Genomic DNA, 10,216 nt, shown 5'->3' with positions numbered 1-10,216 from the left:
CTAAAGCATACAGTTCAATGTTTTGTTGATTTGGTACTTCCCGGTTAGATTATACAAGACATTCTACACAACCTTGTATATATACACTGGAGGGCAAAAGTTTGGAAGAAGAAATAAATTGATACTTGTATTCAACAAAGTGGCATGCAACTGAACACAGTGACAAGTCAGGACATTAATAATGTGAAAAGTATTTTACAAGTAGTAAAAGTAGAAGTAGAACTTCTTAAACATCCACACGTGTCAAAGACAGCTTTGCAGATCCTTGGCATTCAAGTTGTCCGTTTGTCCAGATACTCAAGTGACATTTTACTCAACACTTATTCTCCTGCTCTCCTCATGTGGTTGGCTTGCTGAACACTTCTCACGCGGTCGTTGATCCCACAAAAGCTCATCGGGGTTAAGACCGGGCGATGGTGCCAGCCAGTTCATCATTGTCAGTGCAGTACTCCTGAGAGGATCTGTTTCTTTGGCCATTCTAACATTTATTTTTATTTTTCAGCTTCAAAAACGGCTCTTTCTTTGAAATTCTTCCCATAAGGCCTGCATCGCTGTCTCTTCCCTTTACTGTTGTACATGAAACCGATGGTGAGCGGGCAGAATTCAATGAAGCTGTCAGCTGAAGACGTACATACAAGTCAAGAAGACAAGAAAGACATACAAGAAATGTATTTCTCCAACTAGAGACATTGATGTACTTATCTTTTTTGTTTAGTAGTAAATCTGGGCCTGCGAAATCTCTTTCTGTCCTAAGAGCCAGCTGTCCTTTGTCCTTGAAGACTGTAGTGTATACCTTTGTATGAAATATTTAGTTGTTTGGCAATTTCAAGCGATGTATTAGCCTGGCTCTGCCGTCCTACGTACTTCCGCTCAATTTTGATTTTGCTTCTGTACTCGGTCTGGCCATTCAGTACGTAAGTCAGATTTTGCAGGTACATTTTTAACCAGTCAATCAGGGAACAGAGGGAGTGGCTGAGAACGATGACGTTGATGTTGTGCGCTAGTTTGTTTTGTAGTTCCGTAATGGCGGCGGAGTAAGATGCGAGTGAAGCCATTCGGTCCGTTGTGTCAACACTGCCGAATAGCTATAAACTAAAGCCTGAGCAAGTGGGGAGTCAGGTGGCTGAGCGGGGAGGAAATCGGGCTAGTAATCAGAAGATTGCCAGTTCGATTCCCTGTGCCAAATGACGTTGTGTCCTTGGGCAAGGCACTTCCCCCTACTTGCTTCGGGGGGAATGTCCCTGTACTTACTGTAAGTCGCTCTGGATAAGAGCATCTGCTTAACTGACTAAATGTAAAGAACAAGTTTTGCAGAGTTTTGTTGGTGGCCATGATGTTGTGGCCCTCCTCCCCACAGGGTTCGGGAACAGTTTGGTTTTCCAGCTACGGCAGCTAGCTGTTACAGTAGTGTAACATTGTGTAGGCGAACGCCAGCGATTAGTTATGGCAGATCAGAGTGGCTTCAACTTCAACAGAGTACCCGCCTACAAGGAAGTCAACGCTTGTCGATGGAGCGAGGCCAGACCCTATGTACAAATGAAATGTACGAGAGTCTGGTTAGGACCAGGCTAGCATTGTATAGCCTTCCTTCCTCAAAATGAGGATTGATAGACACGTTTCTAGAGAAATACATTTATTTTCAGCCATTTCCCTAATATTGTTTTGCATTTGTTTCAAATTCAACTCTTCCAACATTTGTGGTTTGCGGTGGTATGATGTGGCCGAGTCTCGATCTAAAATGGGCATCTGTGGATCCTGTGTGATCACAACCGGACTAAGACGTCTGTCTGACAGCTGGCTCAGCTTCTGGTCAACATGCCATGTCTGTTCGTATGTGTGTGGGAGAGAGAGAGAGAAAGAGAGGAAAGGGCGAGAGAGAGAGCGAGAAGTGGTGTCGCGAAGAAGCACGCCGCTCTTAATCATCCTCTCCACGTGACGGAGGCAGAGCTGCAGCTGTGCTAGCGTCAGAGCTCCCCCGATGCCACCTCCAGAGCTCAGGAGCGATACCCAGCCCCCTCTCTCCCTAAACCCAGCCATACGGCCTTACTCCTTGGGATCACTGCTAGCCACGGCCCTGCTGCTGCCCCGTCAGGCATCATGGACACACACAAACACTGAGAGGATTTCTCTTATCCACACAGCCAGCAAGGCTAATGCACTTAGCCTTAAGGCACACTTGATCCTACCACCCACAACTACACATGTCACACACAGGCACAAACACACACACACACTTTCATTCATGTAACTGTGTGAGTTATGTCTCTTATGGCAGACTGCACGGATCACAAGGCTAATGAAGACGTTTTAGTGGGTGCGTGCGTGCGTAAATGTTTGATCATTTTGAAGTGGGAAAGCGAGAGAGAGAGACAGACAGACAGAGAGAGTGAACGAGAGGAGGAGAAGAACTCCCATGCCCCATTGGGGCGAGAGAGACGTCAGGACCTGCGGGGCTGAGATGGGCTCGACGAACAGACAGCGGAGAGGGAGGGAGAGGAAAGACAGAACAGCCATGTGACGGGACGGCATCAGGCACTGCTTTGCTTACGTGCAGACAGAGGTGACTTCACGAGCGCGCCAGAGAGAGCAGAGGATAAACTGGGATGTCGTGGCCAGAGTGCCTCCTGCGAGACCTCCAGACTGGAAAAGAGCCCCCAAGGCTCTTCAGCCATGTGGAAGTCAGAGGGGAGAACCGAATCTGCGTCTCTGGGTCACTGTCCCTCCTACATGCCATGCACATGCACTCTTGATCTCGCAAATCCACCTATCTCGCAAGGTTGCCATAAACCGGATATTCTGTGGTAAAAGCAGGAGTATGGTGTGATGAAAGAGAAGCCGTTTGACACCGCAGACACTCAGCCTATGGAGGAAGTGTAGCCAATTCACTGTTGGACTGATACTTTCAGTACCGATATTTTCTACCTGAATACTCCATGTTAGTCCATTGTTGATGTGTGTGTATGCCCAGGTATCTGCAAGAGTCAACCTGGGCTATGTTCTGTTTATGGATAACCACTGGTGAGAGGCCTCCAATGACTCATGTGACATGAGGTGTTCATTGTGCCGTATGTTCCATACCAGTGAAACATCCATCAAACTGGGTCAGCCTGTCATCGTGTTTGAGGGTTATGTGATCTTTGAGTTTTAACCTTTGACCTTCACAGCCAAGAATAGGAGACAGAGGCACATGATGTGTGTCTGCCTGTATGCGTGTGTTAGAGTGTGTGTATGTGTTCCCTTCGTGTACTTCATATGTGGGTTCTATGTTCCAGTCTTGGTATTTATAAATACAGACTTAAATGTCGGCAATGTGCTCTAAGACATTACAGCACAGTGTTTCAAGACATATCTAATCTACATACCAACACATATGGAACACCACAGGGGTAACTGTATATGTCTGAAATCTGCATGGCTGGTTACATGATATTATGACATGTTATTATTACCATGTAACTATCAATCTAACCGTGCTTTTGACATGCATAGTCACAACACAGCATATGCACAACTACATAAATCACCAAGCACCATTTCGAATACACGTGTACACACTGGCAAACAAATAAGCCATGACATTTGCAAGAGACAAGCCAGCCAAGCAAACCACGAGTTGCTCGGTCTTAGGTTCCTGGCTCAAGCCTGTCTGTTGAGTCAAACCTCTTCCTGTCTCCTAATCCCTTCGTACCCCCTCCCACACGCACACACACACACACAACTCATGTGCGTGAGCGGCTGATGGCTTTGCGTCATCCTCCTTTCATCAGGGAGGGAGTAGTCCCAGAGAGGTGTGTGTGTGTGTGGGGGGGGGGGGGGGGTGCAGATGAAGCAAACGCACACACGTCTTTGTTGCCCTGAACAGTAATCTGTTTCTGCCATATAGGGTTAAAAAAAAAAGTCATTATCACACACACACACTAATCTATATTTTTCATGCAATGGCAGTAAAGTAGGATAATGAGGTATGTGGGACATTCAAGCACCTCCTAGAGCAGAGGAGAAAGGGGAAGAGAAGAGGGAATGTGAACGTACAGTTCATACAGCCCAGGGTCAGGTGGGATGTTGACACAGTCCAATAACCTACTAGAACATTCCAGAGTGGCTGTCTAGTCAAGGTCAGAGATGAGGACAGGGACTCATTATCTTACGTCAGGCAGCACATCGACTCCGATCGAACCACTCTGTCAGCACTCAGTAGACTATCCAGTGCCAAGCAGGAATGTTAAATACAATACCTAAATAAAGGAGATGTGTCAACAAAGGATCTTTCTTGCCAGCAGAGGTTGTTGGGTTAACATAGTAAATACTAAGATGTAACAGGCGTGCTATACTCCATGCCACATTGTGTGCTATCCTGATCCTACGGATCTCTTTGGGAATTCCCCAGGTTCAATCCTTTGGTATCCACTCTCCACACCTTCTATATAAATACAGATAGGTTTTCCGAAAAAGGAAAACACATGACCTCAGAGATGAAAGAGAGAAAGCAGTTTAGGTCTAAACAAATGTACTTTAAGACCATAAATGGCCTGTCTGTCGAATATTCCCTCACATTTTTGACCGGTAGTACTGACGCAGAATACATTAGCCATTCCCCCCCACACACACCAACAGTTAAGGATTAAACCTGTTTCCAGAGCAGAGCTGTTAATATAAAATCGATTCCAATAAAAGAGAAAGGGAAAATATCATAAACCATTTCAAAGTAGTCATTTAGCATCATCACGACCATCATAAAAAAAGCAGACAGTACATCAAATGAGGCAAAAAGCATTTAAAGAGTATTCCAAGTGAAGTTGATGATGTCATCCGCATGGCCTATTAGTTCTCCCGGGTGTGTCTAGAGAGCTCATTAGACAGAAAGAGTGATAGGCTGTTGGCTGATGGGGAGAGAGAGAGAGAGCATAGGTGAGATGGAGACAATATGTGCATATCAACAAGGACCATGTGTGTGAGCATCTCTCTCTCGGGATTTAGAACCATAGAGGACTCATCGAGTAGCATCAATGTTTAGAACTGTTCATTCCCTTAGTTGTCTGAATTAGAAGGGAAAATACTGACCCCATGTCTATAAGAACAGGTCAGCTCTGTTAAGGATGTCTCACTGGGCTTCACAGCCAACCCAGATGCCTTATCTTGCCTTCGTCCATTTCCTTGTTTAAGTGTCTTGGGATGGGCAATTGGCCATCGCAACTTATAAAACACATTTATAAACCTACTTGAAGAAACAGAGCCCCCTCTACTGCAATGAAAGGTGGAGAGAAAGAGCAAGAGAGAATACAATAGAGAGAGGAAGTCATGGAAAGTGAAGAGTATTTATTATAATTGAGTCAGCAGCTAACAAAACCGTCAAGCTGTTAGTTAGCAGCTGTGTTAGCACACAGCTAGTGACACCACCTCAGGTCTACTCACCTTATCTGCTCGTATGAGACGAGGGGACCATGAGGATGGAATAGAGAAAATGAAAGAGAATATTTACAGGGTCTAGAACTAGGAAAAAGAAGTTACTATCCTAGACAATAGGTTTACTGGTAGATGTTCATTTTCAAAAGCTTTAAAGTCTTTTTTTTTTTTTGCTGTTTTATTGTAAATGTTCCCCCCAAAATGATATGCTACTTCAAACAACCATGCTCTGAAGGTCATGACCCCCCTCCTAATATAGCCAGTCTGACGCACTCCAAGAGCCTTCATTAACATTCCTCACATTCTCATCCCATTCTCACCAGACGGATCCTCCTGTTTGTACATCATTATCAATATGTATTAGTATAATATATATATATATGTATATATATATATATATATACATGATGTACAAACAGGAGGATCCGTCTGGTGAGAATGGGATGAGAATGTGAGGAATGTTAATGAAGGCTCTTGGAGAAAAAAGAAACATGATAACAGATAGTATTTTGAAAAATAGGAAGTTACATCTATAATACACTGGTGTGTATTAAACAAATAAAACTGGTGTGTATTATTAGATTAGATGTGTTTCTGGATATCTGGAACAGTTATCTAATAGGTTAGGTGTGTATCTGCATACTTGGGTAGAACAGGTGTGTGTTATAGGTTCGCTGGGTACCTGGCTATTTCTGGCAGTGTTCTCTTGATGCACTTCAAGGTCTTCTTCATCAGGGAGGAGTTTTGCAGGAGGAATACATATACTATCTGTTATCATGTTTCTTTTTTTACATGTTTTGTAATTGCTTTGAGATGGCTCATCAGTGTCAGAATGGCAATTCTGAATCAAAACAATTTTACTGGTTTGCATTATGTGTAAATGGGAGATAAACAGCAGTCTCTCCCCCTTATTTCTGTGTTTATAGAACAATAACTTATTATATTTGTTTGTCTCTGGGTCGTTGGTGTTCTCACACTCTTATCATACTTGACATACACGCACACAAGTCCTAAATAAAATGTTAAAATTTTCTTTATTTATCTTATCACAGTGTAGTCTAGTTGTCAACGAAAGAAGATACTGAATGTTAAGCATTCTGTGGCACAATTCTGATCTGGAGAACATGGAGGTCCTATTCTGTTTCAAGCGGACACCCTATCCCCTACTGGATAACTGCGTCCCGATACTTACAGTATACCACCATACTATTTAGTCAGAGACCTACTGTATTTAGAATGCAAGAAAAATATTGTGTGTGTAATTCTACATCCGGTAGCATTTTGCAGTGTGCGAGCATGCTGACCCTTTGCGCAGCGGAAGAGGCGTAGCGTCAACCGCGGATTCAATAGTGGACAGCAGACAGAAACAAACCTGTTTGCGCCAGTTGAAGGCGCTGCTATATGACTATTTGCCCAAATTGCATGCATACTGCATGCAACAGTAAGTACTTCATGACGCAGCTGCAGTACCTTCTAAAAGTAACAATCTGCGATATGGCAGTATGCGCAGCCGAACCTCTAATCGACGTGATTGGATGTCCCACACAGCTGCTAACGATCCATGCATGTTGGTGATTAGTATGGAAGCAAATCGTGACCAAAATTCAAATGAAAATGCATTTCCAGAAATGCATTTTCATTTTAAGAATGTGGCTGCATTATTTGACTCATAAATGAAATGAGTAATCAATCATCCTATTTGCATTTTAATTTTCTTCCTTAAGACTGCTCATTCTTTCACTTAATTAAAATGAAAACGAAAAAGACATTTGAAATTGAATTTTCAAAATATGCCCCAGCAAATAGATACCAAAATTCAATTTGAAATGTAAAATTTGAAAATGAAAATGCATTTCCAGGAATGCATTTTCATTTTAAGAACGTGGCTGCAAAATCGTGACCACAATTCAAATGAAAATGCATTTCCAGAAATGCATTTTCATTTTCAAGAACGTGGCTGCAAAATCGTGACCACAATTCAAATTCAAATGCATTACCAGAAATGCATTTTCATTTTCAGAACGTGGCTGCAAAATCGTGACCACAATTCAAATTCAAATGCATTACCAGAAATGCATTTTCATTTTCAGAACGTGGCTGCAAAATCGTGACCACAATTCAAATTCAAATGCATTTCCAGAAATGCATTTTCATTTTAAGAATGTGGCTGCATTATTTGACTCATAAATAATATTAGTAATCAATCATCCTATTTGCATTTGCATTTTCTTCCTCAAGACTGCACATGTTATGCCATAATCAACAAAAAAAACTGAGCGGACATTGCATTTTCATTTTCATGTTCTGCCCGCAAAGAACTGCCCATAATTCGAAAACGAAAATGCATTCTGAGCGGCGCAGTAGAGTGACGTCAGTAGCCGCTCTTCTTCAGCTCCCTGCTGACCGAGCTACCCATCTTGTTCGGTAGGGGGCGGTGTGCACATACGCATTGCATTACATGGCAAATGTGCCGGGAAATTGATTGAATTGCCGGGTCTTTAGAGGACGCATCACAGATCATGGCGCTCCCTCAAATTGTGCAGACACTGATAGAATTAGCTGAGCTGGTAGAAACTAATAATATATCTGAGTCTGATGCCCGTGACCGAGTAGAACAAGTCACAGAGAGCTTGGCTGCATACTCTGCCGTCACAGACGTACACATTAATGAGGTTGCCATAGTAAACCTCTCTTCAGTCCTGGAACGGCTGGATGCTGTGGAGCCTCAAATGGGACGGGGACGACCAACCATCCACATCCCGTTCGAGTCCATCGAGAACTATTTATTAAATGGTCTACTTTTTCCTGTGAAAGCAAGCTGTTTCACCTTTGGCCTGGTTCAGACAAAATCTGAATTTCCGCAATCTGAATTTGAATTTCCGCAATCTGAATTTCAAGAATCTGAATTCCTGCAATCTGAATTTTAGAATGTTTTATTTTTGGATCAAAATAATTCAGTTGTATTAAATTTGGCATACAAATAATTCAGATATTATATATTCAACAGCAATATATTTCAGTTTTATGAAATTCGACACACACATTTCAGATCTTTCATATTCAAATTCAGATACTTTTGTCAGCTTTCTAGCTCCATAAATCCGTTGCTTTGCATCCTCCGACGGATGGTCTGGTGGCCGACAACAGCTCCGCTATGTCCTTCATTTTTAAACCATTTAATAAATAGTTTAATTCAAATTCAGATTGCGGAAATTCAGATTTTGTCTGAACCAGGCCAAAGGTGAAACAGCTTGCTTTCACAGGAAAAAGTAGACCATTTAATAAATAGTTCTCGATGGACTCGAACGGGATGTGGATGGTTGGTCGTCCCCGTCCCATTTGAGGCTCCACAGCATCCAGCCGTTCCAGGACTGAAGAGAGGTTTACTATGGCAACCTCATTAATGTGTACGTCTGTGACGGCAGAGTATGCAGCCAAGCTCTCTGTGACTTGTTCTACTCGGTCACGGGCATCAGACTCAGATATATTATTAGTTTCTACCAGCTCAGCTAATTCTATCAGTGTCTGCACAATTTGAGGGAGCGCCATGATCTGTGATGCGTCCTCTAAAGACCCGGCAATTCAATCAATTTCCCGGCACATTTGCCATGTAATGCAATGCGTATGTGCACACCGCCCCCTACCGAACAAGATGGGTAGCTCGGTCAGCAGGGAGCTGAAGAAGAGCGGCTACTGACGTCACTCAACTGCGCCGCTCAGAATGCATTTTCGTTTTCGAATTATGGGCAGTTCTTTGCGGGCAGAACATGAAAATGAAAATGCAATGTCCGCTCAGTTTTTTTTGTTGATTATGGCATAACATGTGCAGTCTTGAGGAAGAAAATGCAAATGCAAATAGGATGATTGATTACTAATATTATTTATGAGTCAAATAATGCAGCCACATTCTTAAAATGAAAATGCATTTCTGGAAATGCATTTGAATTTGAATTGTGGTCACGATTTTGCAGCCACGTTCTGAAAATGAAAATGCATTTCTGGTAATGCATTTGAATTTGAATTGTGGTCACGATTTTGCAGCCACGTTCTTGAAAATGAAAATGCATTTCTGGAAATGCATTTTCATTTGAATTGTGGTCACGATTTTGCAGCCACGTTCTTAAAATGAAAATGCATTCCTGGAAATGCATTTTCATTTTCAAATTTTACATTTCAAATTGAATTTTGGTATCTATTTGCTGGGGCATATTTTGAAAATTCAATTTCAAATGTCTTTTTCGTTTTCATTTTAATTAAGTGAAAGAATGAGCAGTCTTAAGGAAGAAAATTAAAATGCAAATAGGATGATTGATTACTCATTTCATTTATGAGTCAAATAATGCAGCCACATTCTTAAAATGAAAATGCATTTCTGGAAACGCATTTTCATTTGAATTTTGGTCACGATTTGCTTCCATAGATTAGGGCAGGAAGAAAGATTGTGTTTAGATCCAATGGAAGGACCCGGCTTTTACAGTCTGGTTTCAGTAGACAATAACTCCCTCTAGTGGAGAATTATGGTGCTTTACCATGAGTATGGGAGTGTGTACGCAAACAGAAGGGTATAGGGGTTCGATTTAAATAGTAATTCGTTCATTAAAATAAATATTCCATGATTGATTGTGGATGTCTGGGCATAACTTTCCCAGGTCTCTATCATAATGTGTAGGCTTGAACTCACAGTCCCATTAGTCTGGTGTAAGAAATTGTGGGAGTAGAATGCTGAAACTGTACACTTTCCTTGGCCTGTTCACCGTGTCCATGAGTACACTCATGGGCAATTTGTGTACTTTGTATTATGTAAAGCTGTTAT

The sequence above is a fragment of the Hypomesus transpacificus genome, chromosome 23 (genome assembly GCF_021917145.1).
Source record: "Hypomesus transpacificus isolate Combined female chromosome 23, fHypTra1, whole genome shotgun sequence".
Lineage (NCBI taxonomy): Eukaryota > Metazoa > Chordata > Actinopteri > Osmeriformes > Osmeridae > Hypomesus > Hypomesus transpacificus.
This window is presented reverse-complemented; position numbering follows the sequence as displayed.